Source organism: Taudactylus pleione, unplaced genomic scaffold (genome assembly GCF_031769625.1).
Source record: "Taudactylus pleione unplaced genomic scaffold, aTauple2 ptg000070l, whole genome shotgun sequence".
Taxonomy (NCBI): domain Eukaryota; kingdom Metazoa; phylum Chordata; class Amphibia; order Anura; family Myobatrachidae; genus Taudactylus; species Taudactylus pleione.
Genome location: NW_028284472.1, coordinates 16,916,450 through 16,940,208, shown reverse-complemented (window position 1 = coordinate 16,940,208; position 23,759 = coordinate 16,916,450). Strand labels below are relative to the sequence as shown.

The 23,759-nt window shown below is 36.0% G+C and overlaps 6 non-coding genes across 6 annotated transcripts; all 6 read right to left on the bottom strand.

The window, feature by feature from the left end:
* Window positions 1–657: 657 nt before the first annotated feature.
* Window positions 658–743, bottom strand: TRNAR-UCU (transfer RNA arginine (anticodon UCU)). Its single transcript is given in 2 exon segments — window positions 658–693; window positions 707–743. It is a non-coding gene; the product is annotated as a tRNA-Arg (tRNA).
* A 6,392-nt stretch (window positions 744–7,135) lies between these two features.
* TRNAR-UCU (transfer RNA arginine (anticodon UCU)) lies at window positions 7,136–7,221 on the bottom strand. The gene is given in 2 exon segments: window positions 7,136–7,171; window positions 7,185–7,221. It is a non-coding gene; the product is annotated as a tRNA-Arg (tRNA).
* Window positions 7,222–13,040: 5,819 nt separating this feature from the next.
* On the bottom strand, window positions 13,041–13,126 carry TRNAR-UCU (transfer RNA arginine (anticodon UCU)). The gene is given in 2 exon segments: window positions 13,041–13,076; window positions 13,090–13,126. It is a non-coding gene; the product is annotated as a tRNA-Arg (tRNA).
* A 3,153-nt stretch (window positions 13,127–16,279) lies between these two features.
* Window positions 16,280–16,365, bottom strand: TRNAR-UCU (transfer RNA arginine (anticodon UCU)). The gene is given in 2 exon segments: window positions 16,280–16,315; window positions 16,329–16,365. It is a non-coding gene; the product is annotated as a tRNA-Arg (tRNA).
* A 3,704-nt stretch (window positions 16,366–20,069) lies between these two features.
* Window positions 20,070–20,155, bottom strand: TRNAR-UCU (transfer RNA arginine (anticodon UCU)). The gene is given in 2 exon segments: window positions 20,070–20,105; window positions 20,119–20,155. It is a non-coding gene; the product is annotated as a tRNA-Arg (tRNA).
* A 3,148-nt stretch (window positions 20,156–23,303) lies between these two features.
* On the bottom strand, window positions 23,304–23,389 carry TRNAR-UCU (transfer RNA arginine (anticodon UCU)). The gene is given in 2 exon segments: window positions 23,304–23,339; window positions 23,353–23,389. It is a non-coding gene; the product is annotated as a tRNA-Arg (tRNA).
* Between the last annotated feature and the right edge of the window lie 370 nt (window positions 23,390–23,759).

Here is a 23,759-nt window from a genome sequence, read left to right as displayed (position 1 = left end):
GATCATTATATTCTTTATATAGTATAAGGATCTCCAATCTCCAATCATATTGTTATGAAAAGTTGTATGTAAATCCTAAATATTTGCATTTAAAACTAAATAACGACTCTGGTGGCACTCAAACCCACAACCTTTGAATAACTACAACCAACTAGAAGTCCAATGCGCTATCCATCGCCACAGAGCCCAAGGCGGTTTACGTGCTTGGTTCAACTGTAGCACTTGTAGAATACATAGAGTGGCAAAGGAGTGTCAGATATTTACAATAGTTCTCCCAATTGCAAAAACAGCTATATCTGAGTCTTCCTCTTGCTGATATTTGGTGCAAGTCCTATTTTAAGTATGCTGATTTATTGACATTTTGTGGTACACTATTAAGGACTGTAGGGAGACATTTTTTTATGATGTTTTAGAATACATACCCCTCAATCTGAGCAAGGCTAGTTGAGCAGAGAGAAAAGTGTTTTCAAAACACCAATTACTGGTTTAAAGGAATCTGAAATTACATTGTAACTTGTGATCTAACTTTGAAAGGGACATTCCAGTCAAAAACCGATCATTATATTGTTTATGTAGTATAAGGATGTCCAATCTCCAATCATATTGTTATGAAAACTTGAATGTAATTCCTAAATATTTGCATTTAAAACAAAAGAATGACTTTGGGGGGACTTGAACCCACAACCTTTGAATAACTACAACCAACTAGAAGTCCAATGCGCTATCCATTGCGCCACAAAGCCCCTTTCGGTTCTAGCGCTTGGTTCAACTGTAGCACTTGTAGAATACATAGCGTGGCAAAGGAGTGTCAGATATTTACAATAGTTCTCCCAAATGGAAAAACAGCTATATCTGAGTCTTCCTCTTGCTGATATTTGGTGCAATTCCTATTTTAAGTATGCGGATTTAGTGACATAATTTAAGGTACACAATTAAGGACTGTAGGGAGACATTTTTTTATGATGTTTTAGAATACATACCCCTCAATCTGAGCAAGGCTCGTTGAGTAGAGACAAAAGTGTTTTCAAAACACCAATTACTGGATTAAAGGAATCTGAATTTACATTGTAACTTGAGATCTTACTTTGAAAGGGACTTTCCAGTCAACAACCGATCATTATATTGTTTATGCAGTATAAGGATCTCCAATCTCCAATCATATTGTTATGAAAAGTTGTATGTAAATCCTAAATATTTGCATTTAAAACTAAAGAACGACTCTGGTGGGACTCAAACCCACAACCTTTAAATAACTACAACCAACTAGAATTCCAATGCGCTATCCATCACCACAGAGCACCAGGCGGTTTACACGCTTGGTTCAACTGTAGCACTTGTAGAATACATAGAGTGGCAAAGGAGTGTCAGATATTTACAATAGTTCTTCCAAATGGAAAAACAGCTATATCTGAGTCTTCCTCTTGCTGATATTTGGTGCAAGTCCTATTTTAAGTATGCGGATTTAGTGACATAATTTGTGGTACACAATTAAGGACTGTAGGGAGACATTTTTTTATGTTGTTTTAGAATACATACCACTCTATCTGAGCAAGGCTAGTTGAGTAGAAACAAAAGAGTTTTCAAAACACCAATTACTGGTTTAAAGGAATCTGAAATTACATTGTAACTTGTGATCTTACTTTGAAAGGGACTTTCCAGGCAAAAACCGATCATTATATTGTTTATGTAGTATAAGGATCTCCAATCTCCAATCATAATGTTATGAAAAGTTGAATGTAAATCCAAAATATTTGCATTTAAAACTAAAGAATGAATCTGGGGGGACTCAAGCCCACAACCTTTGAATAATTACAACCAACTAGAAGTCTAACAAGCTATCTATTGCGCCACAGTGTCCCTGGCAGTTTAAGCGCTTGGTTCGACTGTCGCACTTGTAGAATACATAGAGTGGCAAAGGAGTGTCAGATATTTACAATAGTTCTCCCAAATGCAAAAACAGCTATATCTGAGTCTTCCTCTTGCTGATATTTGGTGCAAGTCCTATTTTAAGTATGCAGATTTATTGACATAATTTGTGGTACACAATTAGGGACTGTAGGGAGACAGTTTTTTATGATGTTTTAGAATACCTACCCCTCAATCTGAGCAAGGCTAGTTGAGCAGAGAGAAAAGTGTTTTCAAAACACCAATTACTGGTTTAAAGGAATCTGAAATTACATTGTAACTTGTGATCTAACTTTGAAAGGGACTTTCCAGTCAAAAACCGATCATTATATTGTTTATGTAGCATAAGGAACTCCAATCTCCAATCATATTGTTATGAAAAGTTGTATGTAAATCCTAAATATTTGCATTTAAAACTAAAGAACGACTCTGGTGGGACTCAAACCCACAACCTTTAAATAACTACAACCAACTAGAATTCCAATGCGCTATCCATCACCACAGAGCACCAGGCGGTTTACACGCTTGGTTCAACTGTAGCACTTGTAGAACACATAGAGTGGCAAAGGAGTGTCAGATATTTACAATAGTTCTCCCAAATGCAAAAACAGCTATATCTGAGTCTTCCTCTTGCTGATATTTGGTGCAAGTCCTATTTTAAGTATGCGGATACAATTTAATTTTTCAAAACACCAATTACTGGTTTAAAGGAATCTGAAATTACATTGTAACTTGTGATCTAACTTCGAAAGGGACTTTCCAGTCAACAACCGATCATTATATTGTTTATGTAGTATAAGGATCTCCTATCTCCAATCATATTGTTATGAAAAGTTGAATGTAAATCCTAAATATTTGCATTTAAAACTAAAGAACGACTAAGGTGGGACTCGAACCCACAACCTTTGAATAACTACAACCAACTAGACGACCAATGCGCTATCCATTGGGCCACAGAGCCCTTGGCAGTTTAATCTCTTGGTTCGACTGTAGCAGTTGTAGAATACATAGAGTGGCAAAGGAGTGTCAGATATTTACAATAGTTCTTCCAAATGGAAAAACAGCTATATCTGAGTCTTCCTCTTGCTGATATTTGGTGCAAGTCCTATTTTAAGTATGCGGATTTAGTGACATAATTTGTGGTACACAATTAAGGACTGTAGGGAGACATTTTTTTATGTTGTTTTAGAATACATACCACTCTATCTGAGCAAGGCTAGTTGAGTAGAAACAAAAGTGTTTTCAAAACACCAATTACTGGTTTAAAGGAATCTGAAATTACATTGTAACTTGTGATCTTACTTTGAAAGGGACTTTCCAGGCAAAAACCGATCATTATATTGTTTATGTAGTATAAGGATCTCCAATCTCCAATCATAATGTTATGAAAAGTTGAATGTAAATCCAAAATATTTGCATTTAAAACTAAAGAATGAATCTGGGGGGACTCAAGCCCACAACCTTTGAATAATTACAACCAACTAAAAGTCTAACAAGCTATCTATTGCGCCACAGTGTCCCTGGCAGTTTAAGCGCTTGGTTCGACTGTCGCACTTGTAGAATACATAGAGTGGCAAAGGAGTGTCAGATATTTACAATAGTTCTCCCAAATGCAAAAACAGCTATATCTGAGTCTTCCTCTTGCTGATATTTGGTGCAAGTCCTATTTTAAGTATGCAGATTTATTGACATAATTTGTGGTACACAATTAGGGACTGTAGGGAGACAGTTTTTTATGATGTTTTAGAATACCTACCCCTCAATCTGAGCAAGGCTAGTTGAGCAGAGAGAAAAGTGTTTTCAAAACACCAATTACTGGTTTAAAGGAATCTGAAATTACATTGTAACTTGTGATCTAACTTTGAAAGGGACTTTCCAGTCAAAAACCGATCATTATATTGTTTATGTAGTATAAGGAACTCCAATCTCCAATCATATTGTTATGAAAAGTTGAATGTAAATCCTAAATATTTGCATTTAAAACTAAAGAATGACTCTGGTGGGACTCGAACCTACAACCTTTGAATAACTACAACCAACTAGAAGTCCAATTCGCTATCCATTTCGCCATAGAGCCCCTTTTGGTTCTAGCGCTTGGTTCGACTGTAGCACTTGTAGAATACATAGCGTGGCAAAGGAGTGTCAGATATTTACAATAGTTCTCCCAAATGGAAAAACAGCTATATCTGAGTCTTCCTCTTGCTGATATTTGGTGCAATTCCTATTTTAAGTATGCGGATTTAGTGACATAATTTAAGGTACACAATTAAGGACTGTAGGGAGACATTTTTTTATGATGTTTTAGAATACATACCCCTCAATCTGAGCAAGGCTCGTTGAGTAGAGACAAAAGTGTTTTCAAAACACCAATTACTGGATTAAAGGAATCTGAATTTACATTGTAACTTGAGATCTTACTTTGAAAGGGACTTTCCAGTCAACAACCGATCATTATATTGTTTATGCAGTATAAGGATCTCCAATCTCCAATCATATTGTTATGAAAAGTTGTATGTAAATCCTAAATATTTGCATTTAAAACTAAAGAACGACTCTGGTGGGACTCAAACCCACAACCTTTAAATAACTACAACCAACTAGAATTCCAATGCGCTATCCATCACCACAGAGCACCAGGCGGTTTACACGCTTGGTTCAACTGTAGCACTTGTAGAATACATAGAGTGGCAAAGGAGTGTCAGATATTTACAATAGTTCTTCCAAATGGAAAAACAGCTATATCTGAGTCTTCCTCTTGCTGATATTTGGTGCAAGTCCTATTTTAAGTATGCGGATTTAGTGACATAATTTGTGGTACACAATTAAGGACTGTAGGGAGACATTTTTTTATGTTGTTTTAGAATACATACCACTCTATCTGAGCAAGGCTAGTTGAGTAGAAACAAAAGAGTTTTCAAAACACCAATTACTGGTTTAAAGGAATCTGAAATTACATTGTAACTTGTGATCTTACTTTGAAAGGGACTTTCCAGGCAAAAACCGATCATTATATTGTTTATGTAGTATAAGGATCTCCAATCTCCAATCATAATGTTATGAAAAGTTGAATGTAAATCCAAAATATTTGCATTTAAAACTAAAGAATGAATCTGGGGGGACTCAAGCCCACAACCTTTGAATAATTACAACCAACTAGAAGTCTAACAAGCTATCTATTGCGCCACAGTGTCCCTGGCAGTTTAAGCGCTTGGTTCGACTGTCGCACTTGTAGAATACATAGAGTGGCAAAGGAGTGTCAGATATTTACAATAGTTCTCCCAAATGCAAAAACAGCTATATCTGAGTCTTCCTCTTGCTGATATTTGGTGCAAGTCCTATTTTAAGTATGCAGATTTATTGACATAATTTGTGGTACACAATTAGGGACTGTAGGGAGACAGTTTTTTATGATGTTTTAGAATACCTACCCCTCAATCTGAGCAAGGCTAGTTGAGCAGAGAGAAAAGTGTTTTCAAAACACCAATTACTGGTTTAAAGGAATCTGAAATTACATTGTAACTTGTGATCTAACTTTGAAAGGGACTTTCCAGTCAAAAACCGATCATTATATTGTTTATGTAGCATAAGGAACTCCAATCTCCAATCATATTGTTATGAAAAGTTGTATGTAAATCCTAAATATTTGCATTTAAAACTAAAGAACGACTCTGGTGGGACTCAAACCCACAACCTTTAAATAACTACAACCAACTAGAATTCCAATGCGCTATCCATCACCACAGAGCACCAGGCGGTTTACACGCTTGGTTCAACTGTAGCACTTGTAGAACACATAGAGTGGCAAAGGAGTGTCAGATATTTACAATAGTTCTCCCAAATGCAAAAACAGCTATATCTGAGTCTTCCTCTTGCTGATATTTGGTGCAAGTCCTATTTTAAGTATGCGGATACAATTTAATTTTTCAAAACACCAATTACTGGTTTAAAGGAATCTGAAATTACATTGTAACTTGTGATCTAACTTCGAAAGGGACTTTCCAGTCAACAACCGATCATTATATTGTTTATGTAGTATAAGGATCTCCTATCTCCAATCATATTGTTATGAAAAGTTGAATGTAAATCCTAAATATTTGCATTTAAAACTAAAGAACGACTAAGGTGGGACTCGAACCCACAACCTTTGAATAACTACAACCAACTAGACGACCAATGCGCTATCCATTGGGCCACAGAGCCCTTGGCAGTTTAATCTCTTGGTTCGACTGTAGCAGTTGTAGAATACATAGAGTGGCAAAGGAGTGTCAGATATTTACAATAGTTCTTCCAAATGGAAAAACAGCTATATCTGAGTCTTCCTCTTGCTGATATTTGGTGCAAGTCCTATTTTAAGTATGCGGATTTAGTGACATAATTTGTGGTACACAATTAAGGACTGTAGGGAGACATTTTTTTATGTTGTTTTAGAATACATACCACTCTATCTGAGCAAGGCTAGTTGAGTAGAAACAAAAGTGTTTTCAAAACACCAATTACTGGTTTAAAGGAATCTGAAATTACATTGTAACTTGTGATCTTACTTTGAAAGGGACTTTCCAGGCAAAAACCGATCATTATATTGTTTATGTAGTATAAGGATCTCCAATCTCCAATCATAATGTTATGAAAAGTTGAATGTAAATCCAAAATATTTGCATTTAAAACTAAAGAATGAATCTGGGGGGACTCAAGCCCACAACCTTTGAATAATTACAACCAACTAAAAGTCTAACAAGCTATCTATTGCGCCACAGTGTCCCTGGCAGTTTAAGCGCTTGGTTCGACTGTCGCACTTGTAGAATACATAGAGTGGCAAAGGAGTGTCAGATATTTACAATAGTTCTCCCAAATGCAAAAACAGCTATATCTGAGTCTTCCTCTTGCTGATATTTGGTGCAAGTCCTATTTTAAGTATGCAGATTTATTGACATAATTTGTGGTACACAATTAGGGACTGTAGGGAGACAGTTTTTTATGATGTTTTAGAATACCTACCCCTCAATCTGAGCAAGGCTAGTTGAGCAGAGAGAAAAGTGTTTTCAAAACACCAATTACTGGTTTAAAGGAATCTGAAATTACATTGTAACTTGTGATCTAACTTTGAAAGGGACTTTCCAGTCAAAAACCGATCATTATATTGTTTATGTAGTATAAGGAACTCCAATCTCCAATCATATTGTTATGAAAAGTTGAATGTAAATCCTAAATATTTGCATTTAAAACTAAAGAATGACTCTGGTGGGACTCGAACCTACAACCTTTGAATAACTACAACCAACTAGAAGTCCAATGTGCTATCCATTGCACCACAGAGCCCCTGGCTGTTTTATCGCTTGGTTCGACTGTAGCACTTGTAGAATACATAGCGTGGCAAAGGAGTGTCAGAAATTTACAATAGTTCTCCCAAATGGAAAAACAGCTATATCTGAGTCTTCCTCTTGCTGATATTTGGTGCAAGTCCTATTTTAAGTATGCGGATTTAGTGACATAATTTGTGGTACACAATTAAGGACTGTAGGGAGACATTTTTTTATGATGTTTTAGAATACATACCCCTCAATCTGAGCAAGGCTAGTTGAGCAGAGAGAAAAGTGTTTTCAAAACACCAATTACTGGTTTAAAGGAATCTGAAATTACATTGTAACTTGTGATCTAACTTTGAAAGGGACATTCCAGTCAAAAACCGATCATTATATTGTTTATGTAGTATAAGGATGTCCAATCTCAAATCATATTGTTATGAAAACTTGAATGTAATTCCTAAATATTTGCATTTAAAACAAAAGAAAGACTCTGGGGGGACTCGAACCCACAACCTTTGAATAACTACAACCAACTAGAATTCCAATGCGCTATCCATTGCACCACAGAGCCCCTTTCGGTTCTAGCGCTTGGTTCGACTGTAGCACTTGTAGAATACATAGCGTGGCAAAGGAGTGTCAGATATTTACAATAGTTCTCCCAAATGGAAAAACAGCTATATCTGAGTCTTCCTCTTGCTGATATTTGGTGCAATTCCTATTTTAAGTATGCGGATTTAGTGACATAATTTGTGGTACACAATTAAGGACTGTAGGGGGACATTTTTTTATGATGTTTTAGAATACATACCCCTCAATCTGAGCAAGGCTAGTTGAGTAGAGACAAAAGTGTTTTCAAAACACCAATTACTGGATTAAAGGAATCTGAATTTACATTGTAACTTGAGATCTTACTTTGAAAGGGACTTTCCAGTCAACAACCGATCATTATATTGTTTATGCAGTATAAGGATCTCCAATCATATTGTTATGAAAAGTTGTATGTAAATCCTAAATATTTGCAATTAAAACTAAAGAACGACTCTGGTGGGACTCAAACCCCCAACCTTTAAATAACTACAACCAACTAGAATTCCAATGCGCTATCCATCACCACAGAGCCCCAGGCGGTTTACACGCTTGGTTCAACTGTAGCACTTGTAGAATACATAGAGTGGCAAAGGAGTGTCAGATATTTACAATAGTTCTCCCAAATGCAAAAACAGCTATATCTGAGTCTTCCTCTTGCTGATATTTGGTGCAGGTCCTATTTTAAGTATGCGGATACAATTTAATTTTTCAAAACACCAATTACTGGTTTAAAGGAATCTGAAATTACATTGTAACTTGTGATCTAACTTCGAAAGGGACTTTCCAGTCAACAACCGATCATTATATTGTTTATGTAGTATAAGGATCTCCTATCTCCAATCATATTGTTATGAAAAGTTGAATGTAAATCCTAAATATTTGCATTTAAAACTAAAGAACGACTAAGGTGGGACTCGAACCCACAACCTTTAAATAACTACAACCAACTAGACGACCAATGCGCTATCCATTGGGCCACAGAGCCCCTGGCAGTTTAAGCTCTTGGTTCGACTGTAGCACTTGTAGAATACATAGAGTGGCAAAGGAGTGTCAGATATTTACAATAGTTCTTCCAAATGGAAAAACAGCTATATCTGAGTCTTCCTCTTGCTGATATTTGGTGCAAGTCCTATTTTAAGTATGCGGATTTAGTGACATAATTTGTGGTACACAATTAAGGACTGTAGGGAGACATTTTTTTATGTTGTTTTAGAATACATACCACTCTATCTGAGCAAGGCTAGTTGAGTAGAAACAAAAGTGTTTTCAAAACACCAATTACTGGTTTAAAGGAATCTGAAATTACATTGTAACTTGTGATCTTACATTGAAAGGGACTTTCCAGTCAAAAACCGATCATTATATTCTTTATGTAGTATAAGGATCTCCAATCTCCAATCATATTGTTATGAAAAGTTGAATGTAAATCCTAAATATTTGCATTTAAAACCAAAGAATGAATCTGGGGGGACTCAAGCCCACAACCTTTGAATAATTACAACCAACTAGAAGTCTAACAAGCTATCTATTGCGCCACAGCGCCCCTGGCAGTTTTAGTGCTTGGTTCGACTGTAGCACTTGTAGAATACATAGAGTGGCAAAGGAGTGTCAGATATTTACAATTGTTCTCACAAATGCAAAAACAGCTATATCTGAATCTTCTCCTTGCTGATATTTGGTGCAAGTCGTATTTTAAGTATGCGGATTTAGTGACATAATTTGTGGTACACAATTAAGGACTGTAGGGAGACATTTTTTTATGATGTTTTAGATTACATACCCCTCAATCTGAGCAAGGCTAGTTGAATAGAGACAAAAGTGTTTTCAAAACACCAATTACTGGTTTAAAGGAATCTGAAATTGCATTGTAACTTGTTATCTAACTTTGAAAGGGACTTTCCAGTCAATAACCGATCATTATATTGGTTATGTAGTATAAGGATGTCCAATCTCCAATCATATTGTTATGAAAAGTTGAATTTAAATCTTACATATTTGCATTTAAAACTAAAGAATGACTATGGTGGGACTTGAACCCACAACCTTTGAATAACTACAACCAACTAGAAGTCTAATGCACTATCCATTGTGCCACAAAGACCCGGGCTGTTTTAGTGCTTGGTTCGACTGTAGCACTTGTAGAATACATCGAGTGGCAAAGGAGTGTTAGAAATTTACAATAGTTCTCCCAAATGCAAAAATAGCTATATCTGAGTCTTCGTCTTGCTGATATTTGGTGCAAGTCCTATTTTAAGTGTGCGGATTTCGTGACATAATTTGTGGTACACAATTAAGGACTGTAGGGAGACATTTTTTTATGATGTTTTAGAATACAAACCCCTCAATCTGAGCAAGGCGAGTTGAGTAGAGACAAAAGTGTTTTCAAAACACCAATTACTGGTTTAAAGTAATCTGAAATTACATTGTAACTTGTGATCTTACTTTGAAAGGGACTTTCCAGTCAACAACCGATCATTATATTGTTTATGTAGTATAAGGATCTCCAATCTCCAATCATATTGCTATGAAAAGTTGTATGTGAATCCTAAATATTTGCATTTAAAACTAAAGAACGACTCTGGTGGGACTCAAACCCACAACCTTTGAATAAGTACAACCAACTAGAAGTCCAATGCGCTATCCATCGCCACAGAGCCCCAGGCGGTTTACGCACTTGGTTCAACTATAGCACTTGTAGAATACATAGAGTGGCAAAGGAGTGTCAGATATTTACAATAGTTCTCCCAAATGCAAAAACAGCTATATCTGAGTCTTCCTCTTGCTGATATTTGGTGCAAGTCTTATTTTAAGTATGCAGATTTATTGACATAATTTGTGGTACACAATTAAGGACTGTAGGGAGACAGTTTTTTATGATGTTTTAGAATACATACCCCTCAATCTGAGCAAGGCTAGTTGAGCAGAGAGAAAAGTGTTTTCAAAACACCAGTTACTGGTTTAAAGGAATCTGAAATTACATTGTAACTTGTGATCTTACTTTGAAAGGGACTTTCCAGTCAAAAACCGATCATTATATTGTTTATGTAGTATAAGGATGTCCAATCTCAAATCATATTGTTATGAAAACTTGAATGTAATTCCTAAATATTTGCATTTAAAACAAAAGAAAGACTCTGGGGGGTCGCGAACCCACAACCTTTGAATAACTACAACCAACTAGAATTCCAATGTGCTATCCATTGCACCACAGAGCCCCTTTCGGTTCTAGCGCTTGGTTCGACTGTAGCACTTGTAGAATACATAGCGTGGCAAAGGAGTGTCAGATATTTACAATAGTTCTCCCAAATGGAAAAACAGCTATATCTGAGTCTTCCTCTTGCTGATATTTGGTGCAATTCCTTTTTTTAAGTATGCTGATTTAGTGACATAATTTGTTGTACACAATTAAGGACTGTAGGGAGACATTTTTTTATGATGTTTTAGAATACATACCCCTCAATCTGAGCAAGGCTAGTTGAGTAGAGACAAAAGTGTTTTCAAAACACCAATTACTGGATTAAAGGAATCTGAATTTACATTGTAACTTGAGATCTTACTTTGAAAGGGACTTTCCAGTCTACAACCGATCATTATATTGTTTATGCAGTATAAGGATCTCCAATCATATTGTTATGAAAAGTTGTATGTAAATCCTAAATATTTGCATTTAAAACTAAAGAATGACTCTGGTGGGACTCAAACCCACAACCTTTAAATAACTACAACCAACTAGAATTCCAATGCGCTATCCATCACCACAGAGCCCCAGGCGGTTTACACGCTTGGTTCAACTGTAGCACTTGTAGAATACATAGAGTGGCAAAGGAGTGTCAGATATTTACAATAGTTCTCCCAAATGCAAAAACAGCTATATCTGAGTCTTCGTCTTGCTGATATTTTGTGCAGGTCCTATTTTAAGTATGCGGATACAATGTAATTTTTCAAAACACCAATTACTGGTTTAAAGGAATCTGAAATTACATTGTAACTTGTGATCTAACTTCGAAAGGGACTTTCCAGTCAACAACCGATCATTATATTGTTTATGTAGTATAAGGATCTCCTATCACCAATCATATTGTTATGAAAATTTGAATGTAAATCCTAAATATTTGCATTTAAAACTAAAGAATGACTAAGGTGGGACTCGAACCCACAACCTTTGAATAATTACAACCAACTAGACGACCAATGCGCTATCCATTGGGCCACAGAGCCCCTGGCAGTTTAAGCTCTTGGTTCGACTGTAGCACTTGTAGAATACATAGAGTGGCAAAGGAGTGTCAGATATTTACAATAGTTCTTCCAAATGGAAAAACAGCTATATCTGAGTCTTCCTCTTGCTGATATTTGGTGCAAGTCCTATTTTATGTATGCGGATTTAGTGACATAATTTGTGGTACACAATTAAGGACTGTAGGGAGACATTTTTTTATGTTGTTTTAGAATACATACCACTCTATCTGAGCAAGGCTAGTTGAGTAGAAACAAAAGTGTTTTCAAAACACCAATTACTGGTTTAAAGGAATCTGAAATTACATTGTAACTTGTGTTCTTACTTTGAAAGGGACTTTCCAGTCAACAACCGATCATTATATTCTTTATATAGTATAAGGATCTCCAATCTCCAATCATATTGTTATGAAAAGTTGTATGTAAATCCTAAATATTTGCATTTAAAACTAAATAACGACTCTGGTGGCACTCAAACCCACAACCTTTGAATAACTACAACCAACTAGAAGTCCAATGCGCTATCCATCGCCACAGAGCCCAAGGCGGTTTACGTGCTTGGTTCAACTGTAGCACTTGTAGAATACATAGAGTGGCAAAGGAGTGTCAGATATTTACAATAGTTCTCCCAATTGCAAAAACAGCTATATCTGAGTCTTCCTCTTGCTGATATTTGGTGCAAGTCCTATTTTAAGTATGCTGATTTATTGACATTTTGTGGTACACTATTAAGGACTGTAGGGAGACATTTTTTTATGATGTTTTAGAATACATACCCCTCAATCTGAGCAAGGCTAGTTGAGCAGAGAGAAAAGTGTTTTCAAAACACCAATTACTGGTTTAAAGGAATCTGAAATTACATTGTAACTTGTGATCTAACTTTGAAAGGGACATTCCAGTCAAAAACCGATCATTATATTGTTTATGTAGTATAAGGATGTCCAATCTCCAATCATATTGTTATGAAAACTTGAATGTAATTCCTAAATATTTGCATTTAAAACAAAAGAATGACTTTGGGGGGACTTGAACCCACAACCTTTGAATAACTACAACCAACTAGAAGTCCAATGCGCTATCCATTGCGCCACAAAGCCCCTTTCGGTTCTAGCGCTTGGTTCAACTGTAGCACTTGTAGAATACATAGCGTGGCAAAGGAGTGTCAGATATTTACAATAGTTCTCCCAAATGGAAAAACAGCTATATCTGAGTCTTCCTCTTGCTGATATTTGGTGCAATTCCTATTTTAAGTATGCGGATTTAGTGACATAATTTAAGGTACACAATTAAGGACTGTAGGGAGACATTTTTTTATGATGTTTTAGAATACATACCCCTCAATCTGAGCAAGGCTCGTTGAGTAGAGACAAAAGTGTTTTCAAAACACCAATTACTGGATTAAAGGAATCTGAATTTACATTGTAACTTGAGATCTTACTTTGAAAGGGACTTTCCAGTCAACAACCGATCATTATATTGTTTATGCAGTATAAGGATCTCCAATCTCCAATCATATTGTTATGAAAAGTTGTATGTAAATCCTAAATATTTGCATTTAAAACTAAAGAACGACTCTGGTGGGACTCAAACCCACAACCTTTAAATAACTACAACCAACTAGAATTCCAATGCGCTATCCATCACCACAGAGCACCAGGCGGTTTACACGCTTGGTTCAACTGTAGCACTTGTAGAATACATAGAGTGGCAAAGGAGTGTCAGATATTTACAATAGTTCTTCCAAATGGAAAAACAGCTATATCTGAGTCTTCCTCTTGCTGATATTTGGTGCAAGTCCTATTTTAAGTATGCGGATTTAGTGACATAATTTGTGGTACACAATTAAGGACTGTAGGGAGACATTTTTTTATGTTGTTTTAGAATACATACCACTCTATCTGAGCAAGGCTAGTTGAGTAGAAACAAAAGAGTTTTCAAAACACCAATTACTGGTTTAAAGGAATCTGAAATTACATTGTAACTTGTGATCTTACTTTGAAAGGGACTTTCCAGGCAAAAACCGATCATTATATTGTTTATGTAGTATAAGGATCTCCAATCTCCAATCATAATGTTATGAAAAGTTGAATGTAAATCCAAAATATTTGCATTTAAAACTAAAGAATGAATCTGGGGGGACTCAAGCCCACAACCTTTGAATAATTACAACCAACTAGAAGTCTAACAAGCTATCTATTGCGCCACAGTGTCCCTGGCAGTTTAAGCGCTTGGTTCGACTGTCGCACTTGTAGAATACATAGAGTGGCAAAGGAGTGTCAGATATTTACAATAGTTCTCCCAAATGCAAAAACAGCTATATCTGAGTCTTCCTCTTGCTGATATTTGGTGCAAGTCCTATTTTAAGTATGCAGATTTATTGACATAATTTGTGGTACACAATTAGGGACTGTAGGGAGACAGTTTTTTATGATGTTTTAGAATACCTACCCCTCAATCTGAGCAAGGCTAGTTGAGCAGAGAGAAAAGTGTTTTCAAAACACCAATTACTGGTTTAAAGGAATCTGAAATTACATTGTAACTTGTGATCTAACTTTGAAAGGGACTTTCCAGTCAAAAACCGATCATTATATTGTTTATGTAGCATAAGGAACTCCAATCTCCAATCATATTGTTATGAAAAGTTGTATGTAAATCCTAAATATTTGCATTTAAAACTAAAGAACGACTCTGGTGGGACTCAAACCCACAACCTTTAAATAACTACAACCAACTAGAATTCCAATGCGCTATCCATCACCACAGAGCACCAGGCGGTTTACACGCTTGGTTCAACTGTAGCACTTGTAGAACACATAGAGTGGCAAAGGAGTGTCAGATATTTACAATAGTTCTCCCAAATGCAAAAACAGCTATATCTGAGTCTTCCTCTTGCTGATATTTGGTGCAAGTCCTATTTTAAGTATGCGGATACAATTTAATTTTTCAAAACACCAATTACTGGTTTAAAGGAATCTGAAATTACATTGTAACTTGTGATCTAACTTCGAAAGGGACTTTCCAGTCAACAACCGATCATTATATTGTTTATGTAGTATAAGGATCTCCTATCTCCAATCATATTGTTATGAAAAGTTGAATGTAAATCCTAAATATTTGCATTTAAAACTAAAGAACGACTAAGGTGGGACTCGAACCCACAACCTTTGAATAACTACAACCAACTAGACGACCAATGCGCTATCCATTGGGCCACAGAGCCCTTGGCAGTTTAATCTCTTGGTTCGACTGTAGCAGTTGTAGAATACATAGAGTGGCAAAGGAGTGTCAGATATTTACAATAGTTCTTCCAAATGGAAAAACAGCTATATCTGAGTCTTCCTCTTGCTGATATTTGGTGCAAGTCCTATTTTAAGTATGCGGATTTAGTGACATAATTTGTGGTACACAATTAAGGACTGTAGGGAGACATTTTTTTATGTTGTTTTAGAATACATACCACTCTATCTGAGCAAGGCTAGTTGAGTAGAAACAAAAGTGTTTTCAAAACACCAATTACTGGTTTAAAGGAATCTGAAATTACATTGTAACTTGTGATCTTACTTTGAAAGGGACTTTCCAGGCAAAAACCGATCATTATATTGTTTATGTAGTATAAGGATCTCCAATCTCCAATCATAATGTTATGAAAAGTTGAATGTAAATCCAAAATATTTGCATTTAAAACTAAAGAATGAATCTGGGGGGACTCAAGCCCACAACCTTTGAATAATTACAACCAACTAAAAGTCTAACAAGCTATCTATTGCGCCACAGTGTCCCTGGCAGTTTAAGCGCTTGGTTCGACTGTCGCACTTGTAGAATACATAGAGTGGCAAAGGAGTGTCAGATATTTACAATAGTTCTCCCAAATGCAAAAACAGCTATATCTGAGTCTTCCTCTTGCTGATATTTGGTGCAAGTCCTATTTTAAGTATGCAGATTTATTGACATAATTTGTGGTACACAATTAGGGACTGTAGGGAGACAGTTTTTTATGATGTTTTAGAATACCTACCCCTCAATCTGAGCAAGGCTAGTTGAGCAGAGAGAAAAGTGTTTTCAAAACACCAATTACTGGTTTAAAGGAATCTGAAATTACATTGTAACTTGTGATCTAACTTTGAAAGGGACTTTCCAGTCAAAAACCGATCATTATATTGTTTATGTAGTATAAGGAACTCCAATCTCCAATCATATTGTTATGAAAAGTTGAATGTAAATCCTAAATATTTGCATTTAAAACTAAAGAATGACTCTGGTGGGACTCGAACCTACAACCTTTGAATAACTACAACCAACTAGAAGTCCAATGTGCTATCCATTGCACCACAGAGCCCCTGGCTGTTTTATCGCTTGGTTCGACTGTAGCACTTGTAGAATACATAGCGTGGCAAAGGAGTGTCAGAAATTTACAATAGTTCTCCCAAATGGAAAAACAGCTATATCTGAGTCTTCCTCTTGCTGATATTTGGTGCAAGTCCTATTTTAAGTATGCGGATTTAGTGACATAATTTGTGGTACACAATTAAGGACTGTAGGGAGACATTTTTTTATGATGTTTTAGAATACATACCCCTCAATCTGAGCAAGGCTAGTTGAGCAGAGAGAAAAGTGTTTTCAAAACACCAATTACTGGTTTAAAGGAATCTGAAATTACATTGTAACTTGTGATCTAACTTTGAAAGGGACATTCCAGTCAAAAACCGATCATTATATTGTTTATGTAGTATAAGGATGTCCAATCTCAAATCATATTGTTATGAAAACTTGAATGTAATTCCTAAATATTTGCATTTAAAACAAAAGAAAGACTCTGGGGGGACTCGAACCCACAACCTTTGAATAACTACAACCAACTAGAATTCCAATGCGCTATCCATTGCACCACAGAGCCCCTTTCGGTTCTAGCGCTTGGTTCGACTGTAGCACTTGTAGAATACATAGCGTGGCAAAGGAGTGTCAGATATTTACAATAGTTCTCCCAAATGGAAAAACAGCTATATCTGAGTCTTCCTCTTGCTGATATTTGGTGCAATTCCTATTTTAAGTATGCGGATTTAGTGACATAATTTGTGGTACACAATTAAGGACTGTAGGGGGACATTTTTTTATGATGTTTTAGAATACATACCCCTCAATCTGAGCAAGGCTAGTTGAGTAGAGACAAAAGTGTTTTCAAAACACCAATTACTGGATTAAAGGAATCTGAATTTACATTGTAACTTGAGATCTTACTTTGAAAGGGACTTTCCAGTCAACAACCGATCATTATATTGTTTATGCAGTATAAGGATCTCCAATCATATTGTTATGAAAAGTTGTATGTAAATCCTAAATATTTGCAATTAAAACTAAAGAACGACTCTGGTGGGACTCAAACCCCCAACCTTTAAATAACTACAACCAACTAGAATTCCAATGCGCTATCCATCACCACAGAGCCCCAGGCGGTTTACACGCTTGGTTCAACTGTAGCACTTGTAGAATACATAGAGTGGCAAAGGAGTGTCAGATATTTACAATAGTTCTCCCAAATGCAAAAACAGCTATATCTGAGTCTTCCTCTTGCTGATATTTGGTGCAGGTCCTATTTTAAGTATGCGGATACAATTTAATTTTTCAAAACACCAATTACTGGTTTAAAGGAATCTGAAATTACATTGTAACTTGTGATCTAACTTCGAAAGGGACTTTCCAGTCAACAACCGATCATTATATTGTTTATGTAGTATAAGGATCTCCTATCTCCAATCATATTGTTATGAAAAGTTGAATGTAAATCCTAAATATTTGCATTTAAAACTAAAGAACGACTAAGGTGGGACTCGAACCCACAACCTTTAAATAACTACAACCAACTAGACGACCAATGCGCTATCCATTGGGCCACAGAGCCCCTGGCAGTTTAAGCTCTTGGTTCGACTGTAGCACTTGTAGAATACATAGAGTGGCAAAGGAGTGTCAGATATTTACAATAGTTCTTCCAAATGGAAAAACAGCTATATCTGAGTCTTCCTCTTGCTGATATTTGGTGCAAGTCCTATTTTAAGTATGCGGATTTAGTGACATAATTTGTGGTACACAATTAAGGACTGTAGGGAGACATTTTTTTATGTTGTTTTAGAATACATACCACTCTATCTGAGCAAGGCTAGTTGAGTAGAAACAAAAGTGTTTTCAAAACACCAATTACTGGTTTAAAGGAATCTGAAATTACATTGTAACTTGTGATCTTACATTGAAAGGGACTTTCCAGTCAAAAACCGATCATTATATTCTTTATGTAGTATAAGGATCTCCAATCTCCAATCATATTGTTATGAAAAGTTGAATGTAAATCCTAAATATTTGCATTTAAAACCAAAGAATGAATCTGGGGGGACTCAAGCCCACAACCTTTGAATAATTACAACCAACTAGAAGTCTAACAAGCTATCTATTGCGCCACAGCGCCCCTGGCAGTTTTAGTGCTTGGTTCGACTGTAGCACTTGTAGAATACATAGAGTGGCAAAGGAGTGTCAGATATTTACAATTGTTCTCACAAATGCAAAAACAGCTATATCTGAATCTTCTCCTTGCTGATATTTGGTGCAAGTCGTATTTTAAGTATGCGGATTTAGTGACATAATTTGTGGTACACAATTAAGGACTGTAGGGAGACATTTTTTTATGATGTTTTAGATTACATACCCCTCAATCTGAGCAAGGCTAGTTGAATAGAGACAAAAGTGTTTTCAAAACACCAATTACTGGTTTAAAGGAATCTGAAATTGCATTGTAACTTGTTATCTAACTTTGAAAGGGACTTTCCAGTCAATAACCGATCATTATATTGGTTATGTAGTATAAGGATGTCCAATCTCCAATCATATTGTTATGAAAAGTTGAATTTAAATCTTACATATTTTCATTTAAAACTAAAGAATGACTATGGTGGGACTTGAACCCACAACCTTTGAATAACTACAACCAACTAGAAGTCTAATGCACTATCCATTGTGCCACAAAGACCCGGGCTGTTTTAGTGCTTGGTTCGACTGTAGCACTTGTAGAATACATCGAGTGGCAAAGGAGTGTTAGAAATTTACAATAGTTCTCCCAAATGCAAAAATAGCTATATCTGAGTCTTCGTCTTGCTGATATTTGGTGCAAGTCCTATTTTAAGTGTGCGGATTTCGTGACATAATTTGTGGTACACAATTAAGGACTGTAGGGAGACATTTTTTTATGATGTTTTAGAATACAAACCCCTCAATCTGAGCAAGGCGAGTTGAGTAGAGACAAAAGTGTTTTCAAAACACCAATTACTGGTTTAAAGTAATCTGAAATTACATTGTAACTTGTGATCTTACTTTGAAAGGGACTTTCCAGTCAACAACCGATCATTATATTGTTTATGTAGTATAAGGATCTCCAATCTCCAATCATATTGCTATGAAAAGTTGTATGTGAATCCTAAATATTTGCATTTAAAACTAAAGAACGACTCTGGTGGGACTCAAACCCACAACCTTTGAATAAGTACAACCAACTAGAAGTCCAATGCGCTATCCATCGCCACAGAGCCCCAGGCGGTTTACGCACTTGGTTCAACTATAGCACTTGTAGAATACATAGAGTGGCAAAGGAGTGTCAGATATTTACAATAGTTCTCCCAAATGCAAAAACAGCTATATCTGAGTCTTCCTCTTGCTGATATTTGGTGCAAGTCTTATTTTAAGTATGCAGATTTATTGACATAATTTGTGGTACACAATTAAGGACTGTAGGGAGACAGTTTTTTATGATGTTTTAGAATACCTACCCCTCAATCTGAGCAAGGCTAGTTGAGCAGAGAGAAAAGTGTTTTCAAAACACCAATTACTGGTTTAAAGGAATCTGAAATTACATTGTAACTTGTGATCTAACTTTGAAAGGGACTTTCCAGTCAGAAACCGATCATTATATTGTTTATGTAGTATAAGGAACTCCAATCTCCAATCATATTGTTATGAAAAGTTGAATGTAAATCCTAAATATTTGCATTTAAAACTAAAGAACGACTCTGGTGGGACTTGAACCTACAACCTTTGAATAACTACAACCAACTAGAAGTCCAAAGCGCTATCCATTGCGCCACAGAGCCCCTGGCTGTTTTAGCGCTTGGTTCGACTGTAGCACTTGTAGAATACATAGCGTGGCAAAGGAGTGTCAGAAATTTACAATAGTTCTCCCAAATGGAAAAACAGCTATATCTGAGTCTTCCTCTTGCTGATATTTGGTGCAAGTCCTATTTTAAGTATGCGGATTTTGTGACATAATTTGTGGTACACAATTAAGGACTGTAGGGAGACATTTTTTTATGATGTTTTAGAATACATACCCCTCAATCTGAGCAAGGCTAGTTGAGCAGAGAGAAAAGTGTTTTCAAAACACCAGTTACTGGTTTAAAGGAATCTGAAATTACATTGTAACTTGTGATCTTACTTTGAAAGGGACTTTCCAGTCAAAAACCGATCATTATATTGTTTATGTAGTATAAGGATGTCCAATCTCAAATCATATTGTTATGAAAACTTGAATGTAATTCCTAAATATTTGCATTTAAAACAAAAGAAAGACTCTGGGGGGTCGCGAACCCACAACCTTTGAATAACTACAACCAACTAGAATTCCAATGTGCTATCCATTGCACCACAGAGCCCCTTTCGGTTCTAGCGCTTGGTTCGACTGTAGCACTTGTAGAATACATAGCGTGGCAAAGGAGTGTCAGATATTTACAATAGTTCTCCCAAATGGAAAAACAGCTATATCTGAGTCTTCCTCTTGCTGATATTTGGTGCAATTCCTTTTTTTAAGTATGCTGATTTAGTGACATAATTTGTTGTACACAATTAAGGACTGTAGGGAGACATTTTTTTATGATGTTTTAGAATACATACCCCTCAATCTGAGCAAGGCTAGTTGAGTAGAGACAAAAGTGTTTTCAAAACACCAATTACTGGATTAAAGGAATCTGAATTTACATTGTAACTTGAGATCTTACTTTGAAAGGGACTTTCCAGTCTACAACCGATCATTATATTGTTTATGCAGTATAAGGATCTCCAATCATATTGTTATGAAAAGTTGTATGTAAATCCTAAATATTTGCATTTAAAACTAAAGAATGACTCTGGTGGGACTCAAACCCACAACCTTTAAATAACTACAACCAACTAGAATTCCAATGCGCTATCCATCACCACAGAGCCCCAGGCGGTTTACACGCTTGGTTCAACTGTAGCACTTGTAGAATACATAGAGTGGCAAAGGAGTGTCAGATATTTACAATAGTTCTCCCAAATGCAAAAACAGCTATATCTGAGTCTTCCTCTTGCTGATATTTTGTGCAGGTCCTATTTTAAGTATGCGGATACAATGTAATTTTTCAAAACACCAATTACTGGTTTAAAGGAATCTGAAATTACATTGTAACTTGTGATCTAACTTCGAAAGGGACTTTCCAGTCAACAACCGATCATTATATTGTTTATGTAGTATAAGGATCTCCTATCACCAATCATATTGTTATGAAAATTTGAATGTAAATCCTAAATATTTGCATTTAAAACTAAAGAATGACTAAGGTGGGACTCGAACCCACAACCTTTGAATAATTACAACCAACTAGACGACCAATGCGCTATCCATTGGGCCACAGAGCCCCTGGCAGTTTAAGCTCTTGGTTCGACTGTAGCACTTGTAGAATACATAGAGTGGCAAAGGAGTGTCAGATATTTACAATAGTTCTTCCAAATGGAAAAACAGCTATATCTGAGTCTTCCTCTTGCTGATATTTGGTGCAAGTCCTATTTTATGTATGCGGATTTAGTGACATAATTTGTGGTACACAATTAAGGACTGTAGGGAGACATTTTTTTATGTTGTTTTAGAATACATACCACTCTATCTGAGCAAGGCTAGTTGAGTAGAAACAAAAGTGTTTTCAAAACACCAATTACTGGTTTAAAGGAATCTGAAATTACATTGTAACTTGTGATCTTACTTTGAAAGGGACTTTCCAGTCAAAAACCGATCATTATATTGTTTATGTAGTATAAGGATCTCCAATCTCCAATCATATTGTTATGAAAAGTTGAATGTAAATCCTAAATATTTGCATTTAAAACCAAAGAATGAATCTGGGGGGACTCAAGCCCACAACCTTTGAATAATTACAACCAACTAGAAGTCTAACAAGCTATCTATTGCGCCACAGCGCCCCTGGCAGTTTAAGCGCTTGGTTCGACTGTAGCACTTGTAGAATACATAGAGTGGCAAAGGAGTGTCAGATATTTACAATTGTTCTCACAAATGCAAAAACAGCTATATCTGAATCTTCTCCTTGCTGATATTTGGTGCAAGTCGTATTTTAAGTATGCGGATTTAGTGACATAATTTGTGGTACACAATTAAGGACTGTAGGGAGACATTTTTTTATGATGATTTAGATTACATACCCCTCAATCTGAGCAAGGCTAGTTGAATAGAGACAAAAGTGTTTTCAAAACACCAATTACTGGTTTAAAGGAATCTGAAATTGCATTGTAACTTGTAATCTAACTTTGAAAGGGACTTTACAGTCTATAACCGATCATTATATTGTTTATGTAGTATAAGGATGTCCAATCTCCAATCATATTGTTATGAAAAGTTGAATTTAAATCTTACATATTTGCATTTAAAACTAAAGAACGACTATGGTGGGACTTGAACCCACAACCTTTGAATAACTACAACCAACTAGTAGTCTAATGCACTATCCATTGTGCCACAGAGACCATAGCGGTTTTAGTGCTTGGTTCGACTGTAGCACTTGTAGAATACATAGAGTGGCAAAGGAGTGTCAGAAATTTACAATAGTTCTCCCAAATGCAAAAACAGCTATATCTGAGTCTTCCTCTTGCTGATATTTGGTGCAAGTCCTATTTTAAGTATGCGGATTTAGTGACATAATTTGTGGTACACAATTAAGGACTGTAGGGAGACATTTTTTTATGATGTTTTAGAATACATAGCCCTCAATCTGAGCAAGGCTAGTTGAGTAGGGACAAAACTGTTTTCAAAACACTAATTACTGGTTTAAAGGAATCTGAAATTACATTGTAACTTGTGATCTTACTTTGAAAGGGACTTTCCAGTCAAAACCGATCATTATATTGTTTATGTAGTATAAGGATCTCCAATCTCCAATTATATTGTTATGAAAAGTTGAATTTAAATCTTACATATTTGCATTTAAAACTAAAGAACGACTCTGGTGGGACTTGAACCCACAACCTTTGAATAACTACAACCAACTAGAAGTCCAATGCGCTATCCATTGCGCCACAGAGCCCATGGCGGTTTTAGCGCTTGGTTCGAATGTAGCACTTGTAGAATACATAGAGTGGCAAAGGAGTGTCAGATATTTACAATAGTTCTCCCAAATGCAAAAACAGCTATATCTGAGTCTTCCTCTTGCTGATATTTGGTGCAAATCCTATTTTAAGTATGCGGATTTAGTGACATAATTTGTGGTACACAATTAAGGACTGTAGGGAGACATTTTTTTATGATGTTTTAGAATACATACCCCGCAATCTGAGCAAGGCTAGTTGAGCAGAGACAAAAGTGTTTTCAAAACACCAATTACTCGTTTAAAGGAATCTGAAATTACATTGTAACTTGTGATCTAACTTCGAAAGGGACTTTCCAGTCAAAAACCG